General features: G+C 39.6%; 1 protein-coding gene across 2 annotated transcripts in view; it reads right to left on the bottom strand.

Annotated features, from left to right (window-relative positions):
* Positions 1–15,956, bottom strand: part of LOC113407042 (POU domain, class 6, transcription factor 2) — a 384,418-nt gene that overhangs the window by 140,576 nt on the left and 227,886 nt on the right. The gene's annotated exons all lie outside the window — the stretch shown is intronic.

Genomic DNA, 15,956 nt, shown 5'->3' with positions numbered 1-15,956 from the left:
ATTTCACAACTACAATATTTTCTTTTAAGCATTACATAACACAGCAGTGAGAGACTGCTGTAACCTTCAGCCACCGTCTGTTGTGCCCCCCTACAGCCCAGAATCCCTCTTTCCAAAATAGAAGATGACCTTTGGTTTCTGCAGCCACACCCCATAGACTTATGTAACAATGACAGCAGCTCCACCCACTTATTTGCATCAGACACATCACCTAGTATATGGCACACTTAGAAAGAGGGTGTCAGGTTGCTGTTTATTTATGTCAGCCAACCGCCCCCTCCCAAGACATCCCTGACATTTGCAAATTGAGGTTTTATTGCTGCCTTTCCTCCAATCCACCCCAACCCCAATATCTGCATCTCTCCCTTTCTCTCTCTCTTTTTTGTCCCCAGGACAATCCTCTATTTTGTGTGCTCTGGTATACACCATACACATTTATCTTCTTGGACTATGCATTCAAAAAAAAAAAAAAGTAGTAAAAGGGAATAGTAAAAATCCAGTCCAATGTGAGTGGCACAGCTATAATTCTTTATGAAGCAGCAGGTAAGATTGATTGTCAAGGGTCAAAAGGCTAGGTCAAACTCCGCTCATTCGTCAGCTGAATGTCATTTTTGTTTTCCCTGTCACCAGATAGCTTTAAAAAAAAATTGCAACTCCTTCCTCATTATCTGGGACTTGGCTCCTTTCCTGCCATCCAGTATTAATGAAACTGTGCTTCAAGCCTGGCCCACATCTTTGAGGTTCTTCTTCATGTACTTATTCCCTTTCTTAAGCACTAAACAGCAAGGACAATTTTAAAGATCGTTTTCTCACACAGAGAAGTTGGAAAATTGCTGCTACGGTGAGAATGATATGAAAACATGCATGCAGCATAAACGTCTGGATGAACAAAAATGTAATTAAATCAAAGCAGGTCCAAAGCCCACACAGTGAGGTAACTGAATCATGGTTATATCCATGCATCTCATATGGAATCCTTAAAAAAACCAAGATATAATATTTTGAAGTCCTCTAAAGAAAGAATAACTTTTTGGTGTTGTTATAATTACAAGCTGTGCACCAGTGGAATAATACTAATAGTGAAATCATCCATTGATTTACTGTGAGCTTGATTTATACAAGCCTGATTCAGATGAAAACTTAACCAATAATTTCCTTAAAGAGAACTAAATATCTAAATTAACAGAAGTTTAATTACATCCAAGTGAAAGGGAATGGAGATGTATTAGCTGGACATTTGGGAATACATTTTCAAACCTACCTAAACAATAAAAAAAATGATGTATAGAAAATACCACTCTGTGTGTGCAATTACCTCTTTGTGCACACAAATAAAGATAATAATTTAGCACCTTTCGCAAAGGGATCTCACAGCAATTTATAAGAAAAACTAATTAAGCCTTACTACGGAACCAACTCCACTTCTTCTAAAGTCAACTAGCAGGACTGTCACTGACTTCAGTGGGAGTCGGATCAGTAACTCTTTACTGTTAGGGAGGCAAGTATTATTCAACTCATTTTACTAATTGATAAACTGAGACAAAGCGATTAAGTGGATCGACAGGTTACACAGTGAGTCAGTGGCAGAGCTGCGACTAAAACAATAGACAACACTGCTTTCGGACTTAGTGTACATAAACTGTTTGCATGTGCACATGCATATTTGATAGGCACAAGTTAGGTACCCATGTTTGAAATTTTGACCCTTAATACTTTCTTTCATAACTTTAAAAAAATAATCAGAACTCTAAAGTTCTTCAAAGCTTGAAAGCAGGACTAATCCTTCCAGTTAAAATCTCTGCAGTGATGAAGACCTCATATATACATTACTATATTTCACTATGGTTTTTGTGCTGTGGTCCTACTGGAATTATTCAAACTTTTTCCATGGCTTTGAGATACATATTTAAAGATATAGGCCAACATTTTGTAAGTAAGGTGCCTATAGGTACCTAAATCCATTGGAGGTATTATTACTAGGGGTAGGAAAAATATTTGACTAATTTCCAAGCCACAAACATTTATGTGTCAAAAGTTTGCCTAAGACTTGAACTTCATTCAGTTTCTGGTCCATGTCAGGGAGACTTTGAAAATAATGAGCAACAAAGGATAGATAGAAAACAACGAAAAATACAGGTTAAAAAAATTACAGACTGGACAGAGTGAAAAACAAATGCAGAAAGAATGTGAAAACTCAACTGAAAGAGGAGAGAGAACTCCAATAAAATGAAATAAGTACATATACTATGTAGATATCTAGATAACTTCACCCAGCTGAGAGAGCCTATGTTTTACAAAGTGCTCTTTTGTCCCTAATACCTAGGGCATACTTCACTTTAGCTAGAAAAATGACCTTTAAAATATTTTTAATATTTTTAAACCATGAGTTTAATTTATAAGGAGCAATCTTTCACACTAGTTTAAGTTACCTGTGTTAATTGACTTCAGTGGCACTAACTGTGGGAAAAATGATAGATGAATGAGAGTAATCGCCCACAGTAATCAGCTCAGCCATCAGCTCTTTGGTGGAATTAGACTGCGGTTTCAGTGTGCGCAAGAACATCATGCAAGAGTGTAGGGAAATGAATACAGCTGGTTGAAATTCCACCTGTTCCCCTCCGCCCCCCCCAATTTTTATGTGGATCAAAAAAAATGCAGTTTTTGTCAACATTGAAACATTTTACAAAAGTAGTTCGTGTTTGAGAAAGTCCTTGATGAAAATAATCCAAAAGAAAACGAAACTTTCCTTTTGCTTTGACAGGAAATTTTCATTTTGTTTTGAATTGTTTCATTGAAAAATGGAAATTTTCTGCAAAATTTTTTGAATGAAATGGTTTTGTTCAACATTGTTTGTGGAAATAAAACTGGATTTCAGCCAGCTCTAGCAATGAAAAATAATGCATCCAACTGGAACTGTGGGATGGGATGAGGATGGGGGAATTAAAGCAGGCAGATCCTGCTTCATTAAAAAATATCACTCATGGCACGTGTGAGTTTCATGATTTTCGAGCCAAGCTGCAGAGCGGACATCCTGCTGTGTGTGTGCTGCAGTATGTCAGTATAAAACCTGAATTTGCTCTATGTCACTAATCTGGGAAGTGGCATAGTGGGGTCTGGCCAAGTGCATAGATAAGAGCAAATGCAAACCAGAGTTGGGCACTGTCTGGGAGACACTCTTTTCAGTCAGTAAAATGACTGATTATATGTTCCCAGCTGGGTTTTGCATGGGGCCTTGTTCACTAAAATATTAATGCATGCCATTTAGCTAAACAGTACAACAAATCCATGATATTGTGCCGAGAACGGCTGCAACTGACACATTTCAGATTCATCGCAGATTACTGCCAAACCAGGATGCTTTCTGCTGACAAACTACAGCCTTGTCTAGTGTCCACAGGTTTTAAGAATTAAGCTGTTTTCAGTAACATCTATGGCACCATTTAGCTGAGAGATAGTAAGTGCTGCATTGTACACAGGCAGGAATAGAGAGAACAAAGAGGCCGGTCCCTGTAGATACAACAGAGGAAAGGGCTTTATTTGTGGTGACCTGGAAGGGGCACAGACAGTCAGCACAACTTACAGGTGCAGTGAGACCTATAGTCTTAGCTTTTGAAGGGCCTTCCAGCATATCTCCCTGATTAAGCTCCAGAAACATTTATTAATTTTGAAGAGCACAGTGATAATCCGTAAACTTTAATGGACGACATGGTAGATTAGCTGACTCTCTATTTCAGATTTCTTACATTTGCTAATGAATCCACTATTGAGCTAGGACTAGAAATCTTTAGTAAGATGCTCCTGATTTGGACAGAATGACCAAGATGGTGGAACTTTGTTCTCAGCACTGCCTCAGTCAGACTTTGGCAGCTCTAGAGCTATTGCTATTGTGGACCTGTCCTTGTCTGGTTCTTCTTCACCATTCTCAACATTCTGACACGGAGATGTCAACAACCATGTACCTGTGTCTGCTGTGAACATTTCACTACAGAACATTGTCTCCTCACCCTTTTTCTTTGTCGCTATTTTCTGCACTCTCATGATCAGATATTGGCAGCCCTATAACTATTTCTAATGTGGACAACTCTTCTTTCTCTGATTCTTTTTCTCCTCTTTCTTTCACCTCTACGTGCTGTGCAGAGCCATATAATTAAAGCACAGCATCTCTTTTTCTAACATTCAGCTTCTTGGGCTGAGAACATTTTCCAGGGATGTTGGGGTGTCCTACCGTATCTTCCATACAGAGGTTTCCATTTTTTTTTGTTTCCCCCAAAGTCATAGTTTCTCAGGTTTTCTGCTTTTTGAACTTTTTTTCTTGAACCTCATTACATTGAGATTTGCCTCCTCATGGTTTCCCAGTGTCATTCTTTGTGGGTGGCTTGGTTTCCGTATAACATTTATGTTAATCAACTTTTTCGGTGTTTTGGATACATTCTTCTTATCTGAATTTAGGCCTGGTATCATCAGTATATCATCTGACTAATCTCCCATGATGTACATCATTTTTAGAGAAGCCCTGGTATAACATGTAACAGCTCAAAATAGTGTCTCCATTTTGGTCATGCTGACTTATCTCTTCATCTACACTTCACCTGCCCGATTTGTGTTGGCAGGTAGAGGGTAGCTCACAGAAGCCCTAGTGCCAGTGATGGCAGCCTGTGTGGCCTCCATAGCCAGAAATCAATCCAGACCTGCCACAAAAAACAATGGACCAATGAGGAGGGGACATGGCACTCCCTAAAGAATGAGCCCAGGAGTCTGTGTTGGGGACTATGAAAATAAATCTGTGATTTTCAGGAAAAATTGCCATAAATTTTCCAACCTAACAATTGTTTTACTATTTGTTTAGCAGCAGAAGAGGCTAGTCACATGCATTTTCCCCCAGTGAAAGCTGAAATTCAGTCTGACATTTACATTGTTCCTAAAAATGAGGCACTCAGGCCCTTTGTTGGCTGGCTCTGGCACAAATTCTTTTCACATGGTGAACAAGCATCCATCAATTAGCAATTACTCTTGTTCTTTATCAGCCCCAGTCTACTGTTCTGCACATCTAGACCCTTCATTTAAGCCGAGTCCCACTGATTTCAGTGGAACACCACGTGAATGTAAGGGTCCATCCATGTGGAGGAACTTACAGCTGTTCATTACTTACCCTGAGCCAACCAGCTTCTCTTTTGATTTCAAAATAATCTTAAGTACACCACATGGCGACCTACACAATAAAGCTATCTATACCATCTTCATTTTAACACATTTTTGTTAAATTAAAATAAGTTTTAGCATTTAAACACCCAACATTAATTATCTCCAAATCTTTCCAGTTACTATGGTTTTGTTGAGAGCCACAATTTGATTTTATCTGCTACAAAGTATTTGCGACATTCACTTGGCAAGTCTTCAGAATTCAGTACAGGCTGTCTCTCTCCCCAAAGAAAAAAAGGCTCATATTTTCAAAAGTGACTAGTACCCAATTTGAGACACTCTTAAGAGGCCTGATTTTCACAAAGTGCTCAGCTCTGAAAATCAGGCCCTTCTAAGGTGTCTGAAAGTGGGCACCAAACAGGGCCGCCCAGAGGATTCAGGGGGCCTGGGGTCTTTGGCAGCAGGGGGCCCTCGCCGCCGAATTGCCGCCGAAGACCCGGCACTTCGGCGGCGGGTTCCAGGGCGGAAGGACCCCCCGCTGTGGGTCTTCAGGGCACTTCGGCGGCGGGTCCCGGGGCGGAAGGACCCCCCGCCGCCAAAGACCCGGAGCGGAAGAAGCTCCGGGGGCCCGGGCCCCGCGAGAGTTTTCCGGAGGCCCAGGAGCAAGTGAAGGACCCCGCTCCAGGGGCCCAAAAAATTCTCGTGGGGCCCCTGCGGGGCCCAGGGCAAATTGCCCCACTTGCCCCCCCCCCCTCCTTGGGCGGCCCTGGCACCAAACAGTGTTGGCACCTAAGGCTACTAGTCACTTTTGAAAATTTGGGCCAGGGTTTATGATTCCCTTTTCCTCCCCTTTTTGGTCACTGTTTAGCGACTTATTTCAGTTTCACAGAACAACATGGTATATGGAAACTGGGAAGCTAAGAGGGCATGTGAAGTGTTTTTCTGCTTCTGTACTTTGAAGCTATTCGGACTTTCTTGAAGGAAACTGGTGTCTGTCTGTATCTTGCGGAGAAAAAAGCCTTGTGGAATTAGAAGATGTAGAAATATGGATCAAAGGGTAGAGAGGGTACCACTGTTATTTCATTAAAGCACAGTACTATCATTTTATTGCATTAAATTGAAAGAACCATAAATACTCAGACTATGAGTCAGATCATGCAGTTATAATTTGGGCAAAACTTCCATTACAGAATGGATCCCAATGTCTACCTTGTTTTAAAATATTCTTTGTGCATAAGGTATAGAGAGACCAGACTACATACAAAATCACTTAGGAAAAGATTGTGGACAGAAACAATTTCTCAGAATTTGTAGGGCTTTATAAGAAGTTGAGTGCAGAAAGTGCTGAATTGTATGAATTTGTTGCTTTTCATTTTAACATTAAATGGAGATTTAATATGACTACTTTCATTTGTCATGAATGCACATAAGCAGTGTTGAAAGACTAATATGCAGAGATCTGAAATAGATTTTTTTCAAAAGGAAGCTTGGTATGTCTGCGTGTGTAGCAATACCACTATTTTAAGAAATGAGGATCAAATTAAGTATTTACTGCTGTTCAGTGTTGCCAATGGGGGTCAGTAAATTTATGAACAGTTTATAATTTTAACTGTCTTCCAGACAGTGGGTCATATGTGTGTTAAAGTAGTCATAATAACCTGTCAGTAAAAATTTCCTGCAACACAGTCATTGCAAAAAATGTTTGCAAATAGAGCAGCATTCTTCAGGACTGGCAGCGCCATTTCCCTTATGAAATGATACAACCAAGCACTGTAAAAAGAAACCCCAAAAAGCAAAGGATTTACTAAGTGGAATTTTAGGATTTTTTTTGTTTCCTTTGTTACTTTGCCTCCACATTCCAGAGAGTTCAAGTCATCAAATATATATGTTTTTAATACACAGGTAGTGACTGGAAAATATTAATGATGACATACAGCCTCTGCCTCCAAACTAGAGACAGCAAGAATAAAATATAATCTGTATTTGTTTTTCTGAATTATTATGTATTATTTATAATACAGTAGTGTGCAAAACATGTGAGACATTTTTCAAATACAGAGGGAGCTGGTGTCACCATTTCTTATTTGTCAACTGGTTCACTGTCAGTGCATCGGAGACTATCTAATTACTTGTGTACCTAATGTCTTCTTATCTTATTTGGTATTGATCCTGCTCACACTGTAGTCAATGTAAGTTTTCGTATTGATTTCAGTAGGATCAGGCCCATTCACAGTGCACTTGCTGTTCATTCTCTGCTGGCAGAATGTTTTCAAGGGTCTGCATCCACCTATGATGTCACCTAGCACAGTATTGAAATCTTAAATATTACCCATCAGTCATTCTCAGCACCACTTGTCTCTCTTGGGGGTCATGGCTCCAGCAAGGTCAGCAGCAATCTAAAGTACAGTGCTCACTCACTAAAATACAGCCAGGAAAACATCTCAATTCTCTTTTCCTCTTAAGGAAGGCAGAAAATGCAAGAGAAAATATTTTGCTTTGAACCTTTTTGCTGTGAGTTGTTATTCATTGGGATATTAAGACGGGTTGTCATATACCCATGCATAACTCTCATGGACTACTGCAGGAGTTTTGGACATGTTTCTGAGGGAAGAATTTGACCCTTAATCTACACAGTACACCACACACATTCAGAATGGACCTGAACCATTGCATGATAGGCTAGATTCAGCAATGGTAAAAGCAGGTTAAATTCACATTAAAGTAATGGAACTGCATTTCATTATACCAGGGAAGAATTTGACCTAGTTATTTCAGCTAAAACTGTTTTGTATTAATAAACTAAAAGTTACCTGCTAATATTTTAACAAAAATGAAGTAACTGTATTTTTATGTGCTCATTGACACAAATGCAATGCATATTCAGCATATGGCTCCTTTGAAATAACCCTCATTTACTCCCTGTATGGTATGCTCCAGAACTCCAGACTTATTCTGCTATACCACAGCTAGCATTTGTCCCACAGGACTATGGAAATGGCTTTTGGAAGGGGGAAGGGAAGCAGCATCTTTTTATTATGTTGATGACAAGATTTTAAAATTCCTTGTCCCACCTGGGATAAAACATTTTACAAATTGCACCACACAATAACATACTGCCACGTATCTGATACTGAAAAGGCTAGATTTAAAACCCAGTAGGACTGAGCAGTAGCTGAATGCTACAAAACAATGCATTCTGGGGTATCACAGAGTAGCTCAGCTAACCAAGATGACTTTGAAAGGACATCATTTTTAATTTAAGCCTTAATTTAAAATCTATTATGTGCTGAATGCCCCACCTCTATGTCTTGCTTTTTTCTTTTTTAAGTAGTGACCAATGATATAGATGCTTCAAAGGAAGGTGTAAAACTCCCAGAATGCACCTGGTCAATTAAGCTGTGCCATGGGGGACATTTTGTTCTAACTGCAGCTGGAGTTTTCTTGTGCTAGGAAAGAGTGACAGACCCTTGTGGAAGTAGAGCAAGAACTGACAGGGATTTGAAGGGGATTTCAATGCAAACAGTCTCTTCTGTGAGCGAGAGTCAGGCTAGCTGTAACCCTAATAATGCGAGATATGTAGAAGCAAGGATTGTGTGAGGCGAGTGGGAAAGAGCTGTGTGAGAAGTTGTTGCGACTTTGTGTAGATAAATATGGAATGTAGACTAGAGTCTAAATAGATGTGAAAAATAAGATATCAGGATGACCTATGTATAAACAAAATGCAGCTGTTGCTCATTATTGTATGTAACAAAAGGTATAAATGCTTGCTGTAATTGTTTACCTAGAGAGAGACCTGTCTAGGAGAGGAAAGCCCTGTGTCCTAGTGCACTCTCTCCCTCTATGCAATTGCTTGAGAATAAAGTATCTGACTTTGCTGAACCCAACCAAAGAGAGTGAGAACTCTGTTTTTCTCCGACAATTTGGGGGCTGGTCTGGGATTGTTGCTCCAAAGCCCTGTAATAAAGTTATTTTACTGGAAAGGTGTATGTGGCATACATTGAATAATAAGACTAAAGTACTGTATAATGGCAATGTGTATGTGTTCATTGTGGGAAAAAGGTTAATTCGTTCTGTTCTTTTTCCTTCTCCTCTTCTTGGCTTCTTTTAACCTACAAAGGAAACTTCCACTCTCCACTCACACATCTTTTTCCCACAATGAACACATAAACATTGCCATTATACAGTACTTTAGTCTTATTATTCAATGTATGCCACATACACCCTTCCAGTAAAATAACTTTATTACAGAGCTTTGGAGCAACAAGCCAGGACGAGCACACCCACTTTTGAGGAGTCCACTCAGTACAACCTCTGGTGTCCAATAGCTTGCCTCCCTCCCCAGCCCTCTGGCTAGAAATCTGAGATAGCCAGAAAGATCCCATGTGCAATATGGGGAGTGGGTTAACCTTCATGTCCTTGCTTCCAAAGACTGTTGGTATGCAAATTTTAACAACAATTTCAATTAAAAGATCTGACCAATGAAGTCTCTTTTCTTACTTAAGCAAATGTATTAGACTTTAGTATATCACATTTTCCTGATATTATCCAAACACTTTGTTTTGCCCTTGTTATTTTATGTTTGCTTTGCTTGGAATTGTATTGGTGTTGTCTGGTGTTATATGTTGAGGACTGCATAATTAAAAGTGCGTCTACTCTCAGCCGCAGTAAGTCTGAGAACCGGAGAAGGGTTTAGCATTCCTCTCTCCACCCCGGTTGACAGGGAAGGGGAATACAAAGTGTTTGGATATTATCAGGAAAATGTGATATATTAAAGTCTAATACATTTGCTTAAGTAAGAAAAGAGACTTTGCTGAACCCAACCAAAGAGAGTGAGAACTCTGTTTTTTTCCGACACGCTATAGTGGATCTAAAGCTGGAGCTAAGATTCCCACTGAAGTAACTGGGAGTTGTGTTTGCTCAGCACCCCTGGAATTCAACTTGCTTATCTAGTTGCCTAAATATGGATTTGGGTTTTTGGCCCCAATTCAAAAAGGTACTTAGGGACATACCTAAACTTTAGCACTACTTGAGTAGCCCCACTGATTTCAATGGGACTAATGATGTGTTTAAAGTTAGGTGCATGCTTAAATTATGTCAGTATTAGAGCCTTTTAAACACCCAAGTATGAAAATGTTGGCCTTAGTTCTTACTCGAGCAAAACTCCCAAAGGCCTCAAAATGGGAATTTTGCCTAAGGACTGAAGGATTTAACTCTTAATATTTTATATGTTATTCCCTTGTACATACAGCCTCTATCTTATTCACCTTTTTGGCTTGCACTGTGTAATAAGCAGACATACCCTTTGAGCAATCTTTAACAATTCCTGAACATTTTAACTGATAGGTTACATCTAATTTAGAAGCTGTCATTAAATATGTATAGTTTAGATAGTTCCTGCCAATGTACATTATCTTGCACTTGTCTACATTTCATTTAATCTCCTGTTGTGTTGCTCAATTATGTAGTTCAGTTAGTTTTTCAGGAAAGAACAGACCCTTTTAATGATTAGTTATGAATGTACTAAATGTACAGTTGTAAAGTATAGTTATAATTACTGTTTTTACCAATATGTAACTAATTGTCTTTTTATGTGTGCAAGTTTCAACACTATGATTGGCACAACTTTTAATATTGAAGTTTGGGTCCTTACAGAACAGAACTAAATCGATACAAAACTTCATTAGAGTGTCTTCTCATTGGCATATTAAATTGTATACAGTATTTAACTGATGACCAGAGTGATATCCATCTCCCACAACATAGACATTGGAACAAGAAGGATTTGCTACAGCAAGATAGAATGTAGCTGAATATTTCCCAAAACAACAACAAGGAGTCCAGTGGCACCTTAAAGACTAACAGATTTATTTGGGTATAAGCTTTCATGGGTAAACAACCCACTTCTTCAGATGCATGGAGTGACCACACATCTGAAGAATGCATGGAATGACCATGCATCTGTCACTCCATGTATCTGAAGAAGTGGGTTTTTTACCCACGAAAGCTTATGCCCAAATAAATCTGTCAGTCTTTAAGGTGCCACCGGACTCCTCATTGTTTTTGTGGATACAGACTAACACGGCTACCCCTCTGATACAGAATATTTCCAAAATTAAAAACGTTCCAGCAGTATCAATAGTTTCTTTACAAGATGCTGGATGGGAGAACAGAACCATCTTGGTAATTATTTTGGAAGGTCATCGGATGTGCTGTATTGATGAGCCTTCTGTTCCTCTTGTGCAACAGCATAAATGGTATTTGTATTGCATGTCTCGAGGACTATCCAATACATAATCTCATTGACTCTGCCCATAGCGACTACAAGTAGAATGGGGGACACCAAGCCCTTGTACAGCAACTGTTTCTTCTTGTTTTTTATATTTTATTGTTCTTGGGGCAGCTGTTGGTTTGATTAAATGTAGGGTTCACACATCTAAAGTTAGCATAAAGGTCAATCTATTTCATGGTGCCTTGTACCAAAGGAATAATGACGGGGTACAATAAGGTTTAAAAATGTTGCAAATTACTGGAAATTGGCTGATGTGATTATTTAAACAAAATAAACCTACTTTTACCTAGACAGCTTGAAACTTGCTATCGGCTTGTAGAAGCAGCAGCAGTCTTCTACAGTTTAACCCTTTCATCTCACTATTCACCCCCTCCAATTCTCCCAAGCTGCATGACTAACTGTCCCCAATATGATTTTTTCCTCCCCTCATGCTGATCTCTGTATCTTCTTCCAAGCAGCTCCTTCTGCTGAGAAAACCCTCCCTGCTCTTGTCTACCATGCCTCCATTCTCTCCTCCATTAATTCTCTCCTCGATGCACACTTCCTCCATGAGGCAAATACAGGATCTGGTGTTCCCCTTAAAGACGCATAAGCAAAATAAACACCAGAAACACTAATAAAGATAACATACCTCTAAATAAAATTCATGGAACTGACAAGACACATGTTAAACATCACCACTCAATCTTGTGGTCTTTTGTTGCATCTCATCCCTGTCATTAATCTGTGCCTTGTTTACTTAGGGCCTGATTCTGCAAACACGTCCTGGATGCAGTGTTTACTGTCATGAATATCTGTCTAATGCAGGGTTTCTTGCACCTTTCTCTTATGCATCTGGTACCAATCACTGACTGGATAGATCTCGGGTCTGATCCAGTATGGCATTTCCTATGTTCTTATGACTCCCTGGGACCGCTCATCCCCAGGCATAGTGCTTACTGTATTAGTGTTTCCAGGACTGGAGCCTTAAGATTACTGACTCTTTGAGTCAGGGATCTTGCCTTCCTACTGAATTTATGTGAAAAGCACTTAGCATGCTATCGAAATAGCAACAATGGGTGTCACATGCACCACATGCAATCTCAGCAGTTCTGTTCTACTCACCAGACTAACTAACTGCAAGAGTGACCGAAAGACTTATTGTTTCCATTTCAGACATAAATAACAGTATTGTTAATAAATTATCAATGTAATCATTGCTTTTCTTTAAGAAATAAACCTGGAAAACAGTTATATTCCAAGAAATGTCCAGTAAAAATCAAAGATGGAATTTCCTGAACTTCTTACCTCTATTATTATAGTAATAGCCTTCTATCAGAAACAATGCTTTTGAATTGAGAACTCCGGGTATGATACTGATAGGAATTCTGTGGCACTTCACGCAGGCTTCTCCAGCGAGATTAAGTGGATACTGTAGTGATTTTGCTGCTGTGATAATCCGTAGCGGCCTACAGCGTTGCATCAGCAGCGTCCCCTTAGCTGGCAGAATACTAAGAGCTGAGGCATTTTATATAATTTTTGACTATAGAATCATTCCCTGGCTATAAAAATTATTCATACCACCAGCTGAACACAAAGCGGAGCCCAGCCTCTTAAATCCATGTAGGAGGATTCTTTTCTGTTTGTTTAGACTAGCACAAATGATATATCACCTGGCTGATGCTGAGACACATTAGGTATTCGGTAGGAGGAAGACAACATGTAGTTTGTATGTCATGTTGCAACTAACCCTCCACAGCCTGAAACTATTTTTTTTTTGTTTATAGTCAACCCTGGTAATGAAGTGGCAACTGGTGCATTAGTCACATTATCATATGGTAACAGTGAACAAGAGTGATCTATCTTAGATCACCACTCAGGATGGCTGTAAGCAAAATATCAAAGATCTTGATCTGTTTGATGAATTCAATCAATCTCTTCTTCTCTACACACTCTTCCTTGGTCTTCCATCACTTTCTACTTCAGGATTCTCTCTTAACTGACTGACCGTTTTTCATGGAATCTTTTTCTTTTCCACCGTGTTTCTGCATCGTCTCCAGCATTCCTTTATCATCTTTTTGGGTGTTCTCATTCGCTGCTTTGAATTCCACTATTACTTCTACACTGATGGCTCCCAGAGAGTTCTTCTCCCCACCCCTTCACCAATCATGCATTTTTGTCTGCCTTTCCAATGTCTCCTCCTCTTGGAGGCCTCATTGCCAGTTCAGTATCACCATGTGTAAAATGTATTATTTATACAGAACCATAGGTAGGCATGATGCTTGCCAGAGCAATACACATGACAAGCCTCTGCCTTGAGGCCCTTACAGTCTAAAAATGAGCTTTATTCCATGCCAAATTCCATTCACTCTCTATCAACATTGACAGCATGACCATCTCCACATTACCCAGATTTGTTGTCATCTTTGTCCTCTCTCTCAGCAAAATCATACTGGTTTTACTTCAATATTATCTCCAGTCCAGGGGTTTTAGACACATCTTCCATTCAAATTAATAGACTCATAACCCACTTTTTTATTTCATATATTTTATTGCTTGTAAAGTGCTGTGTACCCTGCTGTACAATGCCATAAAACTAACTAATAATGACAGCCAAAAGGAGATGAGTGTCGTAAGGGAAGGAATACTTGTTAAAGCATTTTGACAAAATTTTCTCAATTTTAGTAGTGTGATTCATACCCTTTTGGAAGAGCAAGCAGTGATTGGAGAATTGGTCTAAATGCAACAAGATGAAATTCAGAAAAGATAAGTGTAAAGTACTTTATCTTAGGAAGGAAAAATTAAATGCACATCGACAAAATGGGGAATAACTGGCTAAGTGGTAGTGTTGCTGAAAAGGATCTGGGAGTTATAGTTGATCAAAAATAGAATATAAGTCAACAATGTGACGCAGCTGCAAAAAAGGCGAACATGATTTTGGGGTGCATTAACAGGAGTGTCATATATAAGACATAGGAAGTAACTGTCCCACTCTACTCAGCACTGGTGAGGCCTCAGCTGGAGTAACGTGTCCAATACCATGCACCAAACTTTAGGAAAGATTTGGACAAACTGGAGAGAGCCCAGAGAAAAGCAATAAAAATGATAAAAGGTTTAGACCTATGAGGAAAGGTTAAAAAACCTGGGCATGTTTAGTCTTGAGAAAAGAAAACTGAGGGGGGAACCAGATAACAATCTTCAACTATGTTAACGGCTGTTATAAAGAGGACTGTGATCAATTGTTCTCCATGTCCACTGAAGGTAGGACACAGAGTCATGAGTTTAATCTGCAGCAAGGGAGACTGAGGGTAGATATTAGGAAAAACTGTCTAACTATGAGAGTAGTTAAGCTCTGGAATAGGCTTTCCAAGGGAAGTTGTGGAATCCCCATCACTGGAAGTTTTTTAAGAACAAATTGGACAAACACCCATCAGGGATTGTCTAGGTTCACTTGAGCCTGCCTCAGTGCAGGGGCCTGGACTGGATGACCTCTTGAGGTCCCTTACAGTACAACATTTCTATTATTCTAAGATTAAATGACAGTGGAATGACCCAGAATTGTGTTCCTGAACCTCTCCATGTTTTGGTGCAGGGATATGCAAACTAAAGGTCACATATTGTCTCTGACTCACAAGTGGAACCACCATAGACGTCACTACACAGCTCTAAGCATACTGTGCACAGCCCCTCACGGGTAATGTACTAGGGAAGCTGCAGGTTTTACCACTATTATTAGAGTTCACTAGAGCTGTGGGCCTCATTCACCCCTAGCTGGGAATAACTGGCAGGAGGGAATGGGAAACTCCAATAATTTCAAATCACAAATTGGTACTAGGCCTGATGCTATACAACATGCTCATCAGGGATCTGGATGTAAATATAAAGCCACTACTGATAAAATTTGTGGATGAGACAAAGACTTGAGACATGGTAAATAATGATGACAGGGCAGTTAGATAGAGCAATCTGGATCGCTTGGTGAGCTGGGACCTATTCACACAAAATGGGTTTGAAAACAGCCAAACACAAAGTTATACTTCCAGGAACAAGGAATGCAGGCAATACCTAAAGAATGGAGGGCTGTACCCTGGAACGCAGTGACTCTGAAAAAGATTTAGAGGCTAAGTGGACAAGCAACTCAGCATGAGCTCCATGTGCAATGCTGTGGAAAAAGGGGTCATGCAGTCCTTGGGGATTAGTGAGTACGAATATGGAGTTGTTCTGTATCTGTCATTGGTAAGACCAATACCGGAATACAGTTCCAGTGTTCATGTTTTTTAAAGGATGTTGAAAAACTGGAGAAGGTGCAGAAAAAAAAGCTATAAAAATGATATGAGGGCCAGAGAAAACACCTTACTGTAAGAGACTTAGAGAGCTCAATCTGTTTAGCTTATCAAAAAGAAGAGTGAAAAGTGACTTGATTACAGTGTACCTTCATGGGGAGCAAATACCAGGTACGAAAAGGCTCTTTAATCTAGTGGAGAAAGGCATAACAAGAACCAGTGGCAGGAAGCTGAACCCAGACAAATTTAAATGAGAACTAAAGCAG

The sequence above is a fragment of the Terrapene carolina genome, unplaced genomic scaffold (genome assembly GCF_002925995.2).
Source record: "Terrapene carolina triunguis isolate 2854851 unplaced genomic scaffold, T_m_triunguis-2.0 Scaffold182, whole genome shotgun sequence".
Taxonomy (NCBI): domain Eukaryota; kingdom Metazoa; phylum Chordata; order Testudines; family Emydidae; genus Terrapene; species Terrapene triunguis.
Note: the sequence above shows the minus strand (reverse complement) of the source record. Positions and strands in the feature narration are given on the sequence as shown.